Source organism: Pseudoliparis swirei, chromosome 20 (genome assembly GCF_029220125.1).
Source record: "Pseudoliparis swirei isolate HS2019 ecotype Mariana Trench chromosome 20, NWPU_hadal_v1, whole genome shotgun sequence".
NCBI lineage: Eukaryota > Metazoa > Chordata > Actinopteri > Perciformes > Liparidae > Pseudoliparis > Pseudoliparis swirei.
In genome coordinates, this window is record NC_079407.1 from 6,783,525 (window position 1) to 6,803,155 (window position 19,631).

Below are 19,631 nucleotides of genomic sequence, written 5' to 3' on the forward strand. Positions count from 1 at the left end.
CCTCTTTGCACATCGTTCCACATGATTAGCCATGTGTGCTGGCACTGTCATAAACCCATCTCACTGGCCATGCCCACGCACACATTTTCACACACACACACACGTCGACCTTGTTTGTTTACAGCTCGGACCCTCGGAAAACTCAAGAAAGTGACTTCCAGTCTTCTCGATCATATATACGTGCTATGTACACAATTTATTGTGCTTTTTTGGGACACTTTGTGTGGTGTTGCGAATCATGTAATGGCATGATGTATCACAATTATGGATTAACACGGACAGTTACTCTCTAATTGGCCCAAACGAAAAAGCGACAGAATGTGGCATCGCACAGATAAGACATTTTTTCCGCTCTGAGCAAGCGTTGTAGCCGAATTAATACCAAATCGTATTTTGCTCTTGGTCTCCCTCTGTAATCTGCAAAGTAAATACTTGGAGATTGCCACACAAGACCTTCATAATTCAAGTCACTTATATAATTGCACCCCCTGGTGTTGATGGCGGATAGCTCTGGTTCTGTGACGCTGATAGGCTCTAAATGAGTCGAGAGAAATCATAAGTCCCACATCATACATCATCAGTTGAGATTAGTTCACCAGAAATCTCATGTGTGACCATACAAATTAAATGGAGAGCAGGTTTTGGAACATGACTATCCAGGAGTTGAGCTATATGTTCGTGTCATCCTTTTCATAATCTCATTTTGTGAGGCCTCTTTCCTCTCTCTCGGACATTAACCTTATCTCTCATCACCTGATCTCATATCCTGGATCCCCGCAAGGAAACTCTAACCTGATTCAACCGTGAACGTGGTCGGTTAAAGAGGAGTTGTTCATTTATGTAGCCGCGGTGAACAGTTGTCCCATGGCTCAATGGAGGAGCACAACAGTAATATTGCCAGTGGGTACTGTAAACGAGTGGCTTTCCTTATAGCTCCCTCTGGTGGAGTGCATGAATAGGAGTATAGCAGCAACAAGTGTACTTTTGCTTTCCATTTTTATAAAAATGAAAAATAAACTTTTACCCATGTGTTTCAATCATCTTAGAGATAATCACCGATTATGATTAACAATCAGCTTTAATAAGGACGGTGGAAAAAGCCATTTCAGCACATTACTGTTGGCAATGAAGTGTGCTTGAACAGCCCTGTGGAGCTTTTACCAGTGCTTTGTGTGTCTCTGGACTGATTATCTCGGGGTAATGAAAATTGCCCTGTGACCCACATTTGCAGCATGTTCCCTCTCTGACAACTACACTAATTATAGAGCTGCTGTGAAGTTAGATAGGGAGGTTAATAGCATGCTATTTTTGACACTGCTTTTCCACTTTAAAAAAACTTGAGTTAAGCGAATAGATGGACTGTGGAGAGACGATTCATATGTAGAGACTCAATTGTAACTAAATACCTGATACTGTTCTGTCCGAAAAGTCCATTTATGATTAATGCACCCATTGACACCTCCAATAAATGTGAGCGTTAATTAAAAATGCTGATCATCTGACCTTCAAAGCTTAGTGCTGCTTAACAAGAACAATTGTGATGTGTTTTATGACGAGCTGCCGGTGGATTATGAATGATATTAGGTGGTCTGTCAAAAAATGTCTGCAGGCTAGCTTCACGAGATACAGATGTGAAGCAACCAGGTTTCTCAGTGTCGAATAATTAATTCTTTGTTAAACACGGACAGCAAGACGCATCAATATCAATTTAGTAAACGAGAATCTTAATTCTGAAAGCTATTAGTCCATCTAATTGAAAAATGAGGCAATTAATGATACCATATCTTTTAATGGAGCAAGCAAGTAAAATTAACTGCGGGCTAAATTAGATAAAGGAGATTCATAATTCTATGCTCTGCAGAGGACAACCACTCAGCTGAGGAGTTCACCTTCAGACTCTGAGCTGTGTACAACTTGTGTTTCTACTATTACTCCAGCAAGTAGTCTATAGGTTAAATGTCATCTTTACATCTGCATATATATTTGTTCATGAATTTATTTCAGAACCTATAGGACAACAATTACTTTGACATACACTACCGTTCAAAAGTTTGGGATCACTTAGAAATGACTTTATTTTTCAAAGAAAAGCACTGTTTTTTCAATAAAGATAACATTAAATTAATCAAAAATACACTCTCTACATTGTTAATGTGGTAAATGACTATTCTAGGTGGAAGTGTCTGGTTTCTAATGAAATATCTCCATAGGTGTATAGAGTCCCTTTTACATCAACTATCACTCCAGTGTTCTAATGGTACATTGTGTTTGCTAATCACCTTAGAAGACTAATGTCTGATTAGAAAACCCATGCAATTATGTTAGCACAGCTGAAAACAGTTATGCTGGTGATATAAGCTATACAACTGGCCTTCCTTTGAGCTTGAAGTTTGTAGAACAAAATTAATATTTCAAATATTAATCATTATTTCTAACCTTGTCAATGTCTTGACTATATTTTATATTCATTTGATAAATAAAAGTGTGATTTTTCATGGAAGACACGAAATTGTCTGGGTGATCCCAAACTTTTGAACGGTAGTGTATGTATGAGGACTAATCGTTGTTTGATCATCTGAATGCTGAGGGTGAACTTAACACATCTCTGATGCTTGACACGTGGGATAATACTTATTACAACCATGGCAAACAAATACTCAAGACAATCTTCATTTGTACTTTTCCCAGCAGCTTCAAAGAATGAACATGATGAACAGTTAAATCTATGTACATTCGAGTCTGAAATTACAACACCAATACAAAACAAAGTGGGTGAAACATTATTTAGACTGTATATTTATGAACAGTGTGTTTCTGACTCGTGATACACATTGACAACCCTCTCCAGGACACCTGCGCGTTCCCCAGACTCCACTCAGTCAGGACACGAGGTACTTCAACTGCAGAGTGGCTCCCTCTCCCTTTCTCCTCCAGCTCCGAGGACTGCCAGTCAGCAAGTGAGCTGTACCTCGTGAGCAGCGCGCGCACCCGCAACGAGAGGGCATGGCCTTTGGGCATCTCATCCCTCCGCTCAGGCTGGAGGAGCCCGCCGAGGACGGGTCGTTCAGGAGCATCGCCCTGCGGCCCTTCCAGCATGGACACCACCAACGCGGGAAGACAAGTTCTGCCTGCGGAGAAAGAAGACGACACAAGTAAGATTTTCTCTTTCTTCTTCTTTTTCTTTGTTCAGGGCTTTGAATAAAGAAGGGTAACATGGAGAAAGAAGGGTAACAAAGTAGCAACAAATGTCTGATCATAAAACAACTCTTCTCCCAGCTCAGCAGCTAGCTTAGCTCAAAGTCAATGACCGTAGAAGCATTTGGAAAGTTAAGACCAAGAAGATATACAGTATATTTTTTCAGGAGTAGCAGAGACCGTGATATGTTCCAAACCTATAAGTTAACCAAGTGTGTGTGTTTCCTAAACCTGAGGAATTGTCTTGCAGAAAGGTAGGTTATCTGTCACTGTGCAGCACAACATGGAGCTAGAAAGGAGAATGACCATTGCTCCTTAAATTAGTGCTAATGAGGCTCTGGTGTGTTGGTTGTGCATCAAGCGAGGCAAGTAGGCTATGTAGGAACACATTAATTATAAGTTAAGCCAAGTTTAACTTCCATTTTCAACCTTTGAAGACGTATAAAGAAACACTTGTATACAAAACCGTTGAGAGAGTATAAAGTGAGTTTATTTTATTATTATTTATATAAAAAACCTTGTAAACATAGCATTACTAAAGCAGAAACGTATGTTGAACGTTAAATGTATCTTTTACCCATGCACCAATGAGCTGATATTGTCATCACTGTTGACAAATGCAGTACCTTTCTTTGCGTTTTAATTAAAAATAGCAAAACTAATTGTTGCAAATCATAGCAGGAGAAACTCTGGTGTAATTGATAACATGGAGGAGAACTGCTTTCCATTTAGCTGAGCTGGTCCCAGCCTCCATTGTGCCTGTGAGCTAAAGGTATTGTGTGAGGGCTTTTAACAAGCAGTCTAACTATACGCTAACACTATGCAATATGCTTTTCCTTTTTCACATTATGTTTCATGCCGGTGCAGCATTACTGGAGAAGCTACAACAGAAACATGGAAGGCTGCCGAGACATAAACATAAACTTTGGTAGTGATGCAGTACACTGTAATTTTGATAAAACCAGTCATTTTGTCATACGCCTACCTACTCTGTAATTTCGGTATGTGCAGTGTTAACACTGGGAACATAACCACAACAAAAGCCATGTAAAATGCCAGCATTTAAATCAGGGGTATTCAAGTAAAATTCAGCGAGATCCACTTCGAGAGAATTTACTCATCCAAAAGTCAAAAACATCACAATAATGTAAAGTTGTGTGCTCTATGATTTTGTGCCATATGTATTAAAGTGGATAACAGTTGTATTAACATCTGTATATAGTCAACAACTGACTGTCAAATGAAATAAATAAACTTCAAGTGAATAACATCTAAACAATATGTATTATTCAAGATTTAAAATATAACTGGATTAATAATACATAAAACATACTATAATAATAATAAATATATAATCTTCTCTTATTTAAAGTAAAATAAAGGCTGGATTTAAAACGGAAAGCTTTTTTAAAATAATGGACTTAACAGAATTGTCCTGCAGCTTGAAATTCAATTCATTCGGGCATGAAGCAATGTCAATCAAAAGAGCCAAGATATTGTATTCTGGTCATCTAAAAGAAGAAATGTGTGTTATGGACTTTATCTGTGGTTATTAGAGACAACGGCATCTGGGTCCGGACCGCGGTCCGTCTGACATAGTATAGTGTAAAAAAACAATTGTAAACAGACACAGTCAATGTTCCTGTTATTGTATCTACTAAATGTGTACTTTAATGTGTATTACACATCAAAATAGTGCATTATATATACTATGTCTGCCACAGTCAGCTGTGTGTTATTGTAATTATTTTATTGTACCTCCAGAAAAAGGCAGATGGAAATGGGATTATAGTTTTAAGAAACTAATACAGGATGCTACAACATGACAGGTATGAGACGTCCTGCCTGGGGGAACTGTCACCTGAGACAGTTGGGATCTATTTAGGGCTTTGTCTAAAATGAAAGCGGCCTGTTAGCAGCCACGGTGGTGCAGTGATTAGGTCTCCATCCCTCCCTCTGTTGAACTGTTATCAGCCCCTCCGATGTCATGAATCCATCTTGTGATTCTCTTGGTAGAAAGTATGCACGCCAACTTTGTCGGAGTGAGATTACACAGGTCAGTGACGGTGTTAGAGCACTAAGGGGCATCCGTGTAATGATGTGGCTTGTAAGGACAGCTTCTGTGTCTACTGCATTGTGATCAGATTAAATCAAAAGGGAAATTCATTGGGCTTCAAATCTCAAGGGTACTTTCTAGCATTTGGAGCTGCTTCCGTGCTGTTGCTTCATTCACACATTAGGAACCTTGTTACCAGGGAAAGAAATCCAAAGAGTTTTTTCGTCTGCGTCTTCACTTTGACGATTGCCAGAAGCAGTGCGGTCAGTGTCGGCCTGCTGAACGCTGTCCAAAGAATGTCTTCATACTTGCAATTTTGGGGCATTCGGGGGACAATTTGATGGAGCAAATTGCAAGTTTATCATCCTCCCTTCCTGGAAAACAATGGACGATCAATTGCCTGTGAAATTGTGAGCTGATGGACACCGGCAGCTCCGCTGAATAGTTGTCACTTGTCAGGTGCCAAAGCTTGTCTCATGTGAATATAAATTTAGCTTTCATATAATTGCGGTGCCAGCCCCTCTGGCACTCTCCGTTTCAGTATAGCAGTTTAAAAATGTCCCCGCTGCAATGACATTGTTTTGGGCTACATTGCTTCTGTTTTCCGCTGTGGGCTATTTATAAATCTATTACATTATTCATCACAGAGTGATGTTTTTCTCTTTGCCTGCAAATATGTCTGCTGTCATTGACCAAATGATGGGATTCAAATATCAAATGATACTGTGACAGCGAACAAGACTGGTGTTATGTCATTTTGTGCCGATTCGACTTCTTGCGTGGGTTTCGTTTAGAAAAACCATAACTTCTGCTCTTTTAGTGCATACTGTGGCCCAGTCAGCGGGAATTTTACTGCCAGTTGATTAAATTGCTCTTGGGGAAGCACTAATAAAGAATTCATCGGGTCCACCCAGCCCATAGCACTTCTCCTGGGCTAGCATCGCCCCAAATAAATGAGAATGGATGTTTTCGCTTTGTCGCCTACTCATTTCCAATCAACACGATTAACAGCCACTGCTGCCAACTGTGATGTCATGCTTTACCTGACTTGGATGACAGAGGTGTGGTAAGAGAGGGCAAATGAAACAGCTGATGGGGGTTCTGTACAATATCTTATCGTATGACGACTTTCTCTCTCCCCGTTCAACAATGTATTGAGATAAAAGAACTGTTGTGAAAGTGTTCAAGTGGAATTTTAGTCCAGATTGTAGCATTTCTGGTTGTTTTAATTGGCCTCTGTAAGTGAAGAGATGGAGAATTATGTGTTGGAATCAAACCCTGGCCTGTCAATCTGGCCGCGAGGTTGTTTTTATAGATTTTCTTCCCAAAAATATCCAAGGAGCTGGTGTCACAGCGTGCGACGATTGCGCCACAGTTGGAAATCTTCCTGTCGTCTTCGCTGTCGGCGCTTCTCTTGCAGAGCTCGTCACGCCTCGTTCAGAGCGTGTCATTCTTTTGTTACCATGAAACTCAGTCCGCTCACAGGTATCGCGTGGCCCCGTGCTGATGGCACCGGATCTGGCTGAGGCGAGGTGATGCACATCCTGCATCCGGCAGACTCAGGGGAGCCCGACACTCTCAGGGATTTGATGGCTCCTTTTTTAAACTTGCACAGTGAGGCGGAAAAGGGCTTAGATCTGCTGAGACCTGGCCCAGAAATAGATTCTGACATGAGTCAAAGCAAACTTTGAGAATGTGTGGATTTAACCTGAATGTTACCCATTAACATTTGAACAAAAGTTGGTGTCGTAGGAAATATCCGTCACTGTAATTGGGAGGAAATGGAGCTGCCAGCAGGTCCTGTAGATCAATGACCAACATTTAACTGTGAATGTGTCTGCCCCTCATGGCTAGGGTTGGGGACCGAAAAACTGTGCCACCCGGACCGAAACGCAACGCACATTCCGGTGCTTCCTTTCGGTGCCTGAGCCGATTTAAATTTTAAAAAAAGAATTATTTTGAACTTCCCTGGTGACTCGACCCTGTCAGCAGGTTACGATAGCCTCATATTTAACTTTGAAAGCGGAGGCGTGCGCCGTGTGTGACTGCGTGAGCTCGTGCCGATCACATCAGCGGTCAGGCCGGGCGCGATGGGGAGACCGTCACCGGTCCCCCTGACAATGTGGAGACCGATGATGACAAGAGCAGCCTTAACTCAGATTAGTACCGGAACGTTGATTGCAAGTCTTGTATTCATAAAAGTAGGCCAACAGATAATAACTTAGCCATTATAACCATGTTTAAGCTCGCTCGTAGCTAGCGCTAGCTGCCAGCTCCGAGCGTGACACTCTGATATCCGTTTTTTGTCAGTGCTCCATGATAACGGCTTTTACAGGGAATATGGCCGAAGAGGTTTTTAATGTCCTCATTGTGCTTCTTTTTTTTAAAGTATCGGTTCAGGCACCGTTTCGGCACCGGTATCGTTTTAAAAGTACCGGTATCGGAAAAAACCCAAACGATACCCATCCCGACTCATGGCTGAGGCGTTGCTCTGACTATCCCTCTCAAATGCTTTCATATATGTCATGTACGGTAGGGAGATATGGAAACATTTCTAATTAGCCTGTGTGTGATATGTGGTTTCAATTATGTGTGTGTGTGTGTGTGTGTGTGTGTGTGTGTGTGTGTGTGTGTGTGTGTCAAAGCTGTAACTGATAAATGGGGTAGATCAAGCCTCTGTTGTGACGAATTGATCTTCTCTTTTTTTCCATCCCCAGTGAAATAATGTGCAGCAGCTCCCTCTGATAATCCACAAACAAGGCTGATATCAAAGGCGCGATGGAGTGCTTTTTTAATCTGGGATTAAGAAACGGGCTCCTCCACCGTGGTCTATTTTGGCAAGGGAAACTATTAAATGGGTTTTTGTTGAACATAGAGATAACGGGACGAAAGCTGTTGTCCAGCCTACATTCTCATTAATATGTTTTACTTAAATGTGTATCAGGCAATGCCGGTTTTCTTAGCATATTTGGGTTTGTGTGTATCGTGGAAGACTTCTGTGCTTCTCATTTTACTGGTACTCATTTGCATGCCACAGTGCTGGGCCTCAAGTCTCCGCTCGGTGAAATCTGCTGGGAAGCTTAGCAAACGATTTAATTTAATTTTATACCAAACTCCACTTGCAGTGAGAACATTCTGGACTAATAATAAAATGCCCTTTGAACTCATCATTTCAGTGAGCAGCCGGTTCCTTGACCTTGGGCTCTTTTTACTATAGCTACCATGAAATATTGACATGGGAGATTTAGTTTCCCAGTTACAGCAATTAGTCCATCTGGTAAGCCTGATGGAGCAATGCCATATATATGTTGCTGCCTGGGATCGCGCCAAAGCAGGTCCTTGGTGTTCAAAGGAGTCTGTTTGCTCATATTCATACAGAAGTTATCAGGTTATGCTGCGTCCCTCCGGTGCACAGCCAATACTCAAATGCACTTTCTAGATCTTATTAAACTAGGCTGTTTGAAAAAAGCTGGAGTGGAAAAGATATATACACAATGTATATAAAGTACATTTGAACCTGTCAATTGGCAGCCATTTTCAAAAATGGATAATATTGCTCAAATTGTATTAATTCTAGCGCTCATCATAATATTAAGAATTATTCTATCGCTCAAACTGATGTGTGCTGTAGTTCCACAGCAGTGAACCCTCACTCGTCTGACTATAAGAAGTTCATTTCAGTGAGATAATAATTGTTTTGCTGAGTTTGGTCCATAAATGATCAGTTTCCCCGGCGTTCAGTATCTGAGGCTGCAGTCGGTTCGGCTGCTCTGCACGGTAATTAGCTTCAGAAAAGCCAAACAACAAAAGCCGTAGTCCTGCTCGTATTGACTGCCTTCTGATGGTGTTGAAGTGGCAGGCCTGTTAACAAACTGCAGCCAGAGACATTATACAACCGAGCTGTTTATTGGATCACAAGTTTACCCACATTAATGTTCTGCCATATGTCAGTGAGAATGGATGGATGTGTTGCCGTCAGGGATACATTGGTCCTGTTTCACTCTGTGTCGTTCCCTGTTTAGTGTCTCTGGTTGGATAATTGTTTAAAGATGTGAACAATTGATAATGATGTTTTTGCATTCACCATATGGTGTATGCACGAACAGTTTGTGACAAATCATATACTTCCCTATTTGCGCATAACTTGGCAGTGATGGAAAACAAATTGACAGCATTTCTCCTGTATTGTCATTCATTTAAAGGGGATCTATACAAATGCCCTTCATGACAAACAATAAACAAATGATTATTTTTAAATGTTATTATGTCATCAAAGCCTCATGTCATTAATGTGTGTCTTAATACCATGTGTATGCATTTTGCAGCTTCTCACTTGCCGTCTCCACGAGGCCCTCTGCAAGTGACTTGGCTTTGTTCCTCCAAAGGCATCACTGCCACGGAGCCCGGCTGCCCCAAGGGCCCCGGCTAATGAGCCGACGCAGGGAAATTGATTTAGTCTCCACCTTCCTATCTCCGTACCCGTGCAGTCCAAAGATAAAACAGGGCGAGTCCCCCGGGTTGCGGCTCAATAGAGCCCTCCAAAATTAATTTCCTTTCCTCTAACGGAAAAAACAGATTAATTATAGACCAATAAAAACTAGGATCAGGTCTAATTAGTAACCGAAATGAATATACACAACCCTGCTCTGTTAGCAGGTATTTAATGGTTGTAAAGATGCACATGTGCTCCAAAGTAATATAGTAGTTTTTTTTCCCCTTCAGGCCACTGTAATTTACTTATTTTATAAGACAATAAAAAAAATTTCAACATGCAAAGTTATACTGTACGCTGTATACGGTGTGGACTTAGTCATGCTGCTAATCTTCACTTCAGGTTTTTTAATACAGTCAAGTCTTCATTATCCATCGGAGGAATATTTGTATAACAATCCTTTCGGTAGACACAATATTTCAAAGCACAAGACATTATGTCAAAGAAATAAAAGCAGTAAAATCCCAAAGACCTCCTCCTCCCACACAGAGTTTCACGTACATTTAATTTCTCATTGCCTCCATTTAGGCAATGCTGCTATACATTTAATTATGTCGATTTTATGGTTATTTTTCAGGTTAAATTACACCTGTTATCTTCGACAGTAATTTGACTACACACGTGGTTTAAATGCTGAATCTATTCTTAAAAAAAGGTTAATATGCTACTCATCATTACTGTGCAATATTTTTAACCACAGTAATCAACCACCATCCCATTTAAAATGATTAAAACCTCACCTGCATCTGATAATCTGAGAGCAATTATATTCTATTTTCACCATTAACTGTTAGTTCCCACACCACTCAATGTGGTGTAGATCACTGTCCACATGGTGGCACAATAGTATCACTCTTACTTGTTAAGAGATCCTTCATGCATAGATGAGCGGCCTCAGAAAGTTCTGAAGATAAATACAAAAGTTTTTTCCGGGAGAGAGCCGGGTGCCCTTCAGGTTATCACCTCAGAAAAGTGAAATGGTGTTGCAGCCGCATCGGAAACGGAAATGCCAAACAAATCCCCAGCATCTTTAATAATGAGTGGCACACACATACGCCCCCAAGGTTAAGCTTTTTGAACTGTACTATGCGTGAAGAGATGCTCTCTGTCTGCCTCTTCGTCGTTTTGGAATATTAATGGCGACTCGAGGACATGAAAGGAAGGGAATTGTGTTTAGCTGGCCAAAATTGCAACTCCAGCCTTGTTTTCAGCAGCTGTGTGTGTGGAGTGGGCGGCGGGAAATATGTTCACAATTAATGAGCCCATCCTTTCAGCTTAGCGCTGTGAGAACATCAGTCCGATGCACTCTCAAGTCATAATCACGTTTCTCCGGATAAATCAATACTCCCCAAAAGCATATGAAATATTGACGAACCGATTGACCTGTCTTGTTTCTTGTTCACATTTCTCCGGCTATTATGGTGCAAAAAGTAATACTCAATTAACGCTGCAGTCGGTTACTGATCTGGTTTAGAATCTGTTCGCACATGTAACATTACCATATTAAAGACAGGATGGGTTATCGCACTGGAGCTCTAATGTAACAATGCTTTTGTTTCCTAGATATTTGTTCCGTTATTTGATTCATCCTATGATATGTGTGTAAATAATTAACGAAGCAATTGGCATTATCATATCATGGATTTGACATACAGAATGAGTTACTAAAGTACAACTTGTGTGCATAGCATCCGATGTGCTGACATAGATACCACTTTCATCCAACCTTTAAGTATAATGTTAAACAGTTGATTAATTTAGGAAACTGGCTGTAGAAAACCTCACATTTAACAGACGGGATGAGAATGATACTGATCTTTTCATCGAACTAAACAAAAGCTGACAGGCGTATTTCCCAAAATGTCAAACTATTCATTTTAAGGTCTTATTTTTATCAGTCTTAATAAACAGCTCTTATAAAAACAAGCCACAATGACATTTACAATGACATTATGTGTACAGAATTTAATGTCACCGCCACCGCCGCGAGCAGCTGACTCCACGAGAAAAGCAATGTCTTGCTGCGCACGAGCACGTCACTCAATGTATTTGAGTTGCCGCGAAAAATATAAACAAAAAATCATCATCCGTTTTAATGTATGCTATCTCTAGATTATTTTTTCTGATTTACTCTGCCATGATGCAATTTATTCTGATGGGGAAGAAAACTAATACTGTTGGTTGTCTGTGTTCTTACTATTACAAATGACCTTCACTCAGGAATATTATATTCATATTATTTAATGACATAAACTATTTATTTTTACTGAGTTTATATTGTGACTTTACTGTTAAACATTGTTGCTGCTTTAAAAACATTTAGTTTTAGATATCATGTTCTGAATCTTTTTTTTTACAATATAATTTTGAAACATCACGCCATCATCCCAGAAGACCAATGCACTTATCAAATGATAATATGATATCAGCCTTTGTCTCTTGTGGACCAACAAGTAACACAGGAGTACAAATGAGATGACTTCTGGCTTGATTGGCGATGACTATTTCATGCCTTTTTATTTGTAATTAGAGCCAAATGAGAAAAGATGGAGCTCTTGCGTGAAGAATCCACATCCAGTGCAGTTCATAGGGATAAAGAGAAGTTAGCTTAAGTTTTAGATGTGGATTATAAAATGAAATACCTTTTCTCAAAGAGCTGGTGTCATTATACAGTAGGAAAGCCAGAAGAGGAGCCATCTGCTCATACTTGTTCACGTTAACACCATTTTTAGCGTTAAATGCAGAGTTTAGAAATAAGTCTAAAATAAAAAAAGAAGAACAAAATGAACTGCTGTGACAAATGCCATCTTTACAGAAGAGCCTTCTGAGCTCCTATTGGTCAACGTCACTGGACTTGCTGTGGACTCTGTCGTAATAGGCTGGGAAAACGCAACACATTATCAAACACTGTTTGGGCACCGTGATGCACTGCACGGGATAACACGACCAAGTGTTACGCAGAACGGCCATCTTCGTTCCCGACGCGTGACGTCTGTTGAGTCGGTCTCCTATCAGGCTGCTGTTGAACCATGAAACCGGCTTGAACCAGTACGGGTCCATAGGATGGCCACGGCTCATTTCAGATCTCAAAACGGCAAATTCCAGGAAGCAACGTGCGTCGAGTTGTCAGTGGCAACTGAGAGAACTTTTTTAATGTTTGTATTCATTTTGCTTTAACTCGGGTTCTGTGGCTCAGCAGTCTTTTTTTCTTCTTTTCTTAAGTCTCCTTTTTTTCTTTACTGAAATCTTTCACACATTGGGCCTGATTGCCAGCTAAAAAATGTCGGCCTGTGCAAGGACATTCCGAAAAGCTAAAGGCAGAGTGAGAATGAACGATTAGAGAGGGGGAGGGGGGAGGGGGGTCCCCACAGGGAGACCTTTTCACAGATGTACTGCACTAACACTAATCATCACTGCAATTTCTAATTTGGGTGATTTCAACTTTGTGTCAGAAAAGCACAATAGTAGATAGATATTTTAGGGTAAATGCATTAAAGCTTTGAAGTCTTCTTGTACTCTCATCAAGCAGAGACGTTGAGACATTGAGACATGTGCTTGTGTACCTCCATCGTGAAGCAGCCTTCTCACATTGGGTCAAACTGACATTTTGCATGGTGGTCAGCATGGCTGGGTTCCGTCGCAAATAGGTCCTTCCAAATTAAAGAAGAAGGCTACTTGAGTGTCACCCTGGAAAACTATATATTCGACGGGGAGAGCAGGCTCATTATTGTCGGGACAGAGTGGGCCGATCTAACCTGTGGCCCTGCATCAATAAAAGATCGGCACGTACCGGTCACACCGACCTCACGGCTGAAAGATAATTTATCAGAGACAACACTTCAAACGCTTAAAACTAAAATTTAACGTGTAACTATTGAGACGCTGGGTCTGACAGTGTAGAGACGAGGGAAAATATTGATTGATTGTTGGGTTACTGCTGCTAATTGATTTTTTTTTTTCAAGAGACGAGACGCCCCATCCACCTTCACCAAACATCTCGACAGTCTAATTTGCTGTCAGGGGTTTTCTGGAGCTGTAAGCAGGCGGCATCGGGCCACGGCTACTCAGTTCAGAGATTTACAGAATACAATCTAATGATTGTAAACGATCCACATGTTTTGTGAATACTCTTTTGATCAGTCTCGCAACAGCCACACAGTTTTACGTTCAACGGTGGAATTATAAAAAAAGAATACAATGTTATGCGTCTTTCTCCATCATTTTACGCTTCGCTCTCGGCATTCAAGTGAAGCGGTGCATTATCCTGTGCCCCGTCACCATGGTTCCAATGTTAAGGGTCACCTTACTAACTCTGAATTATTAATAAATATAGCCGTTACTCTGAATGAAGCATGTACAGTAACGTGTAATTAATTTCAGTAAGTACTAACATCGCACTTTGCTCCTTGGCCTCGTCTCTGATTATATGTGTGTGAACAATCTGCACTCAGCTCACTTTAATAACATGAATTTATTATAAACAACAAAGGTGGGAGGGAAAACATCTTTGTTTGCACTTTCAGAGAGATTCCTTAGCAACTAAGTTGCTCCTGCCCTGTGGGTTCGGTGCAGCGGTTGCACGTCTAATCGCCAGTCAGTACGGATTGTTGGATTTTCCAATTATGGTCTTTTTGCAGGCATGTGACTTTCATCCCTGCATGTAGCATTTTTAAACCCTGAGGTAATCTAAAGTTTAGAGCAGCCATGCTTTTACTTTTTAGTCACAATTAATTGTTTTTGGTTTTAATTCTCGGATTATATTTTTGTGTCATTAGTGCAACTGCGCTTGCTGAATGAGTTGGATGCTATCTGCATATGGTTTAATGTTTGATTGGTGGCCTTTTCATTTCATTGGACACGGGCAGATATGTGTGTGTATTCCAAGCACATGTGGACATAAATGCGCATGTGTGTCTGTGTCTTTTTAAAAGCTCATTTCAGAGAAGAAAAATAAGTCCCCAGTCCCCAAGCCTGCTGTTGTGGCTACGTTTCATTCTGCTCGACGCTGGACCCCTCCCACCCGCCCTCACCTGCATTATTTACATCCCATAGACAACTCGGCCCCTGCCTCCCTCCAGCTATACGATTCCCTTAAAGCGTGGAGATTTCCAACAAACGGACCGAGACGGGGAGGCGGTGGTCGGAAGGGTGTTGTGGTTTATGGGGAGATTCTCGTAATATCGCCTTGCTTCTGTTGTGTCTTACAACTCACGGCTCGAAATAGAACATCTCTAGAGAGCTGACAGTGGTGCGTATGGTAGCTTCATGCATAAGGGCACGTGCACACAGACGTACAGTGAAGCCCATTTAAGTGATCACTGGGAACGGGATTAGCTTGGGATACTGTATTGTACTGGTTTTTACTTTATTCATTATGTCTAATTTTACATCACAGCAGAGGCATCGTCCGTTCTGTCTGACTCCCTACACACACACACACACACACACACACACACACACACACACACGCACACAGCGCTCCGGGTTGAATGTGAGTCTTTTTTTTTAAGGATGAATACAATCCAGTTTTAGTTTAAGCGGAAAGTATTTTTCAGAGCCAAATGAGGTTCTATCTCACCCTCTCATCATGACACATTTTCAGACCATCTGGACGCCAGGGAACCGAACACAGAAACACACGTTTCATTGTGAAACAGGAAGTAACAGAAATACTCTCTGAAGAAGCAGACGTTTGTGTGCGGGATTTGCAGCTTGTGTGTGTTTGAGTGTGTGTGTGTGTGTGTGTGTGTGTGATTGCCTGAGCTGCCGTGGATAAGAGTGCATGCCTGAGCGGGCGAGCGAGAAGGAGAGCAGAGAAGGAGGCAGAAACGGAGAGGGAGGGTTTTGTGTGCAGCGGCAGGAGCAAGTCGCGATTGCCCAGGAAAAGGAAGGTGCATTCTCCCATCGTCTCAGGGGGGATTTAAAGTGGCTCGAGTCTGACGGAGGATTCCCCCTCCTCCCCGCCTGCTGGTGGAGTTCCGCTCGCTGCTCTAATGCAGCTCGGGACTTAGTTCTGAAGCAAAAGAGAGGCGCACCGGAAGGAGGGAGAGGGACACTTGCTCTCACCCGACCTGCTTGACAGATGGCGCTGGCAGGATGATCTTTGACCGGTCCTCCTCCCTCCACTCACTGAGGTAACGTATGCCAGCTCCTCTCCCCAGCTTTCACCCCCCCCCCCCCTCTCCAAAATAAAGCTGCATGCCCGTACATTCATACATTCATTCTGTAGCGCTGCTTTGGCTCGAATGTGTTTGAATGAATGTGTGAAAAATGGAATGTGGCAAAAGTACGATGGACATATGTCGTCCTCGGCACAGTAACGCTGGCGAGAGGACAGGGAGCGCCGTGGCTCGATCACCACCTCATCGGCACCCAGGCAGAGTTACTCAACATGACTTAGTTGGTGGAACTGTTTGTCAACTGCGTTTATCAGGGGGATCTTTTTCTTTTCTCGTGATATGAGCGTACAACGACTGACCTGCATGTGTTGTCTACCACGGTAACCTGAAGTCCAGAATAAAGGTTTTTCATGGCGAGCTGAAGGGCAGCTCCCTGCTGCCAGTGCTCCCCTCTCGCCTGTGTCTGCACCCACCTGCCCATTTTTGTTTTCGTAACCCCGTCGATGGAACCGGTGTTGCTCTCCTCTGTTCCACGACTGGCGCGTGTCGTGGTGGCACAAGTTGCAACATAAGCAGGTGCTGTGTTGGAAATAACAGACTCTGTCCCCCGTGGGTGGAGTTAACCGTGGGAGTGATGTGGAGTGCTGCAGGTCAGGCGTTCTCTGGTGTGACGCTTGGGAGAGGATATGTGTGGTCTTTGTTGTAGAAAGAAAAGCAAATGGTGGTGAGTCTTCTTCTAGATTGCAGGAATGCACCAGTACCTAACAAATTGTGTTGTGAAGCACTTCAAGCTTTCAACATGCAAAATGCTGTCAAGAAACCAAGGCTGAAGTGTGGAAACAAGAATATATTGAGAAAACAAGTGCATTGGAGTAAGACGATGTATAGATATCTACAATATGGAATTACAATTATGTATTGCAGAGATAAAGACTAAAGGTATTTTGATTTAGTTCCACCTGTGTACTCTTTATCAGTCAGGAGTAAACATAAGATGACTCGCTGGCCATTCGCCGGCCTTTCTTTTAAAGACCCATGCTCTCAACACAATGTGCAAGCTTCTCGATTGGAAATGTATTGATTAATTTCCTGAGAAAAGTCGATGTCAGTCTCTGTAACATCTTGTGAAGACCTGAGACGTGTTAATGATGGGAAGTTTGCATCAGGAACAACAGCTGAGTCACCAAGGTGGGTCTCTGTGAAATAATTCCCTTGCCTTCCCTTTTAACGGCCCCCTTAATCACACAGTCTTGCTCACACACACACACACACACACACACACAGACGTTTCATGTCCTCTAATGTCTGCTCTCAGTGTGAATTTGATATACTGACAAATTCCGAGACTAGAACATCGATTGTTGTCCTTTTTTCATTTATTAGATGACGTGTGACACTTTAAAAGACTAGCCACATCTTATAAAAGCCCAAATCTACTATTGAAATATAGCCACCATACACGGTGAACTACTGGAGTGAAGACATTAATGCTTCTGTTGTTGGAGTAAACTTGTGTTGCATTTGAGGCTGCAGACGGTCACATCGAGACTTCCCTCGAGTCCACCGGTTCAATCTCGTTCAGTTTTATACTTTGTGTGTCAGACGCGCGCCGTGTCCTCACGCAAGAGAACGATTCTCCAGCTGCCCACTCTCAATGCATAAAGTGGAAAATCAAATTCCAAAAGGGATCGATAAATGCTATTAGTTTGTCTCACGGGATTGAGGAGTCACAAAATAAGAAGTACTAACACCTTTCCGCTGGAATGCCATATGACAGACAGAAACCAGCTCTTTTGGGCTGTGCATTTTTAAAGCACGCAGATTATTTGGCAAGATCAAGGACAAATGACTGCAGTTGCATTCGTCGTCAAAAATAAACTAATCGAAAATAAACAAATCCAAAATGGCACGGTCTCCAAATTCCTGACTCCACTCCAGACTGTATGCCAGAGAAGTGTTGTGCAAGCCACTTGAAAACTGGACCCAATTATGAACCATATTTTTGAAATGTCTGACCTCCAAAAGAGTGACTTTGTTTGGTAAAAAGAAGATGAATGGGCCAACAACACACATGGGTTCTACGGTCGTACTTCTGTTTTCTCTACTTTACTGATATACACCAGCAAATAGTCATAAAGCACCGAGACGCTCTGCATGCATGTGTACCAGAAAGACTATACCTTGAGTCCATTAAATATTTAGCAGACATGGCAGCCAGGATGTCGGCCACTGTTCAACCACCTCAGATGAGACTGCTCAGTTTAACCTTCTGCATAGACGGACACGTATTGGGATATTTTATCATGACGGCCTTGTGGTTTTTTGTATGTTTCTAGCTTGTAAATATCTCCACCATTATTTTTGAACAGCATATTCTAAATGTCCACGTTGGAATAAACACATCTTAATTCAATCTTCTCAATATATAATCAATCTATATCTTCCCCCTTTGGTACAGGAGGTGTCTGCAGGTGCACAGTTCAAACTGGTGTTTTGTTCAGTTTGTGTTTATTTTGAGCCGCCGTTGAACCGGCTCATCGTAAAGATTGATGTTGGGTTCCCAGGGCCACTCTCCGGCTCTCTGGGGCCCATATGGAAACTCACACCATGACCTATATATTAAGGACGCTGTGGCTTCCTGTCTCCCGGACACATTGACAAAGCAGGTGATTTGTGGTCTCCCCAGTGCCGCACTTTAACCAATCACCGCCTCGATTGAGATATCTGTGAGAAAGATGGAGGTACTGAGGTGTGAGGTTAGCCTGACGGTGGACGGTGAGCAGCAGCGAGAGATCAGGTGTGCGTGGTCTTTTCTTTCATTTGTTTTCTCTCTTTTTGTATTCTCAATTGATTCCACGGAGTGGCAAACTGTCAGATGTTTCCATTATTTATTTCACGTTTTAAATGTTCTTATTATTACCATATTCCTCACTAGGGATGTATATCGTTTTTTTTCTTTCTTCCCGATACCGGTGCTAAACTGGTACTTTTAAAACGGTAACGGTGTCTGAACCGATACTTAAAAAATAAAAAAAAGCACAAAACGACGATGACAATGACGACATTAAAAACCTGTTCGGCCATATTCCCTGTAAAAGCCGTTCTCATGGCCGCACTGAAAGACAACGGATACACTTGTGTCCGTTTACCTTTCTAGCTAGCTGCTGTCGTAACCTGCTGACAGGGCGGAGTCACCAGAGAAGTTACATTGTTATACATTTTTTCAATTTCAATCGGCGCAGGCACCAAAAGGAAGCAACGAAATGTGCGTTGCCATATAGGCACCGGATTTCGGTACCCAACCCTATTCCACATGCTCTTTTTTCAAAATTAAAGGAGGCAACAAAACATACAAAATATGCATTCCATTGCTCTCCATTGCTCCCTGTAAGTAAATAAAGTGCAACATTAAGCCCATGTCTTCTTTGTTGCACATTATCTTTTCATAAAACGGCCCGATGCTATTATTCATTTACCTTCTGTGACTCTGAGCTTCTCCCGTGTTCCGTTTCTTTTTGATCTCACAGGTGTATTAGATGTTGGCCTCTAAATTGCCTCTCTCCTAACCACCTTGCTGTGAGCGGCTGCATTTCCATTATCTGACAACAGCTGCCGTCTGCAGAGCGAACATTTACCCCTCTGTGTGTTACTTTCCAGTAAGAATACTTCTGTTCATTTAGGTCAGACGTGTTACATTCTGTAAGCGCTGAGCTGGAAAGCCTTTTCCTTCACACAAAGTGGTGTGATGTGATTTAGATAAATCCCACCC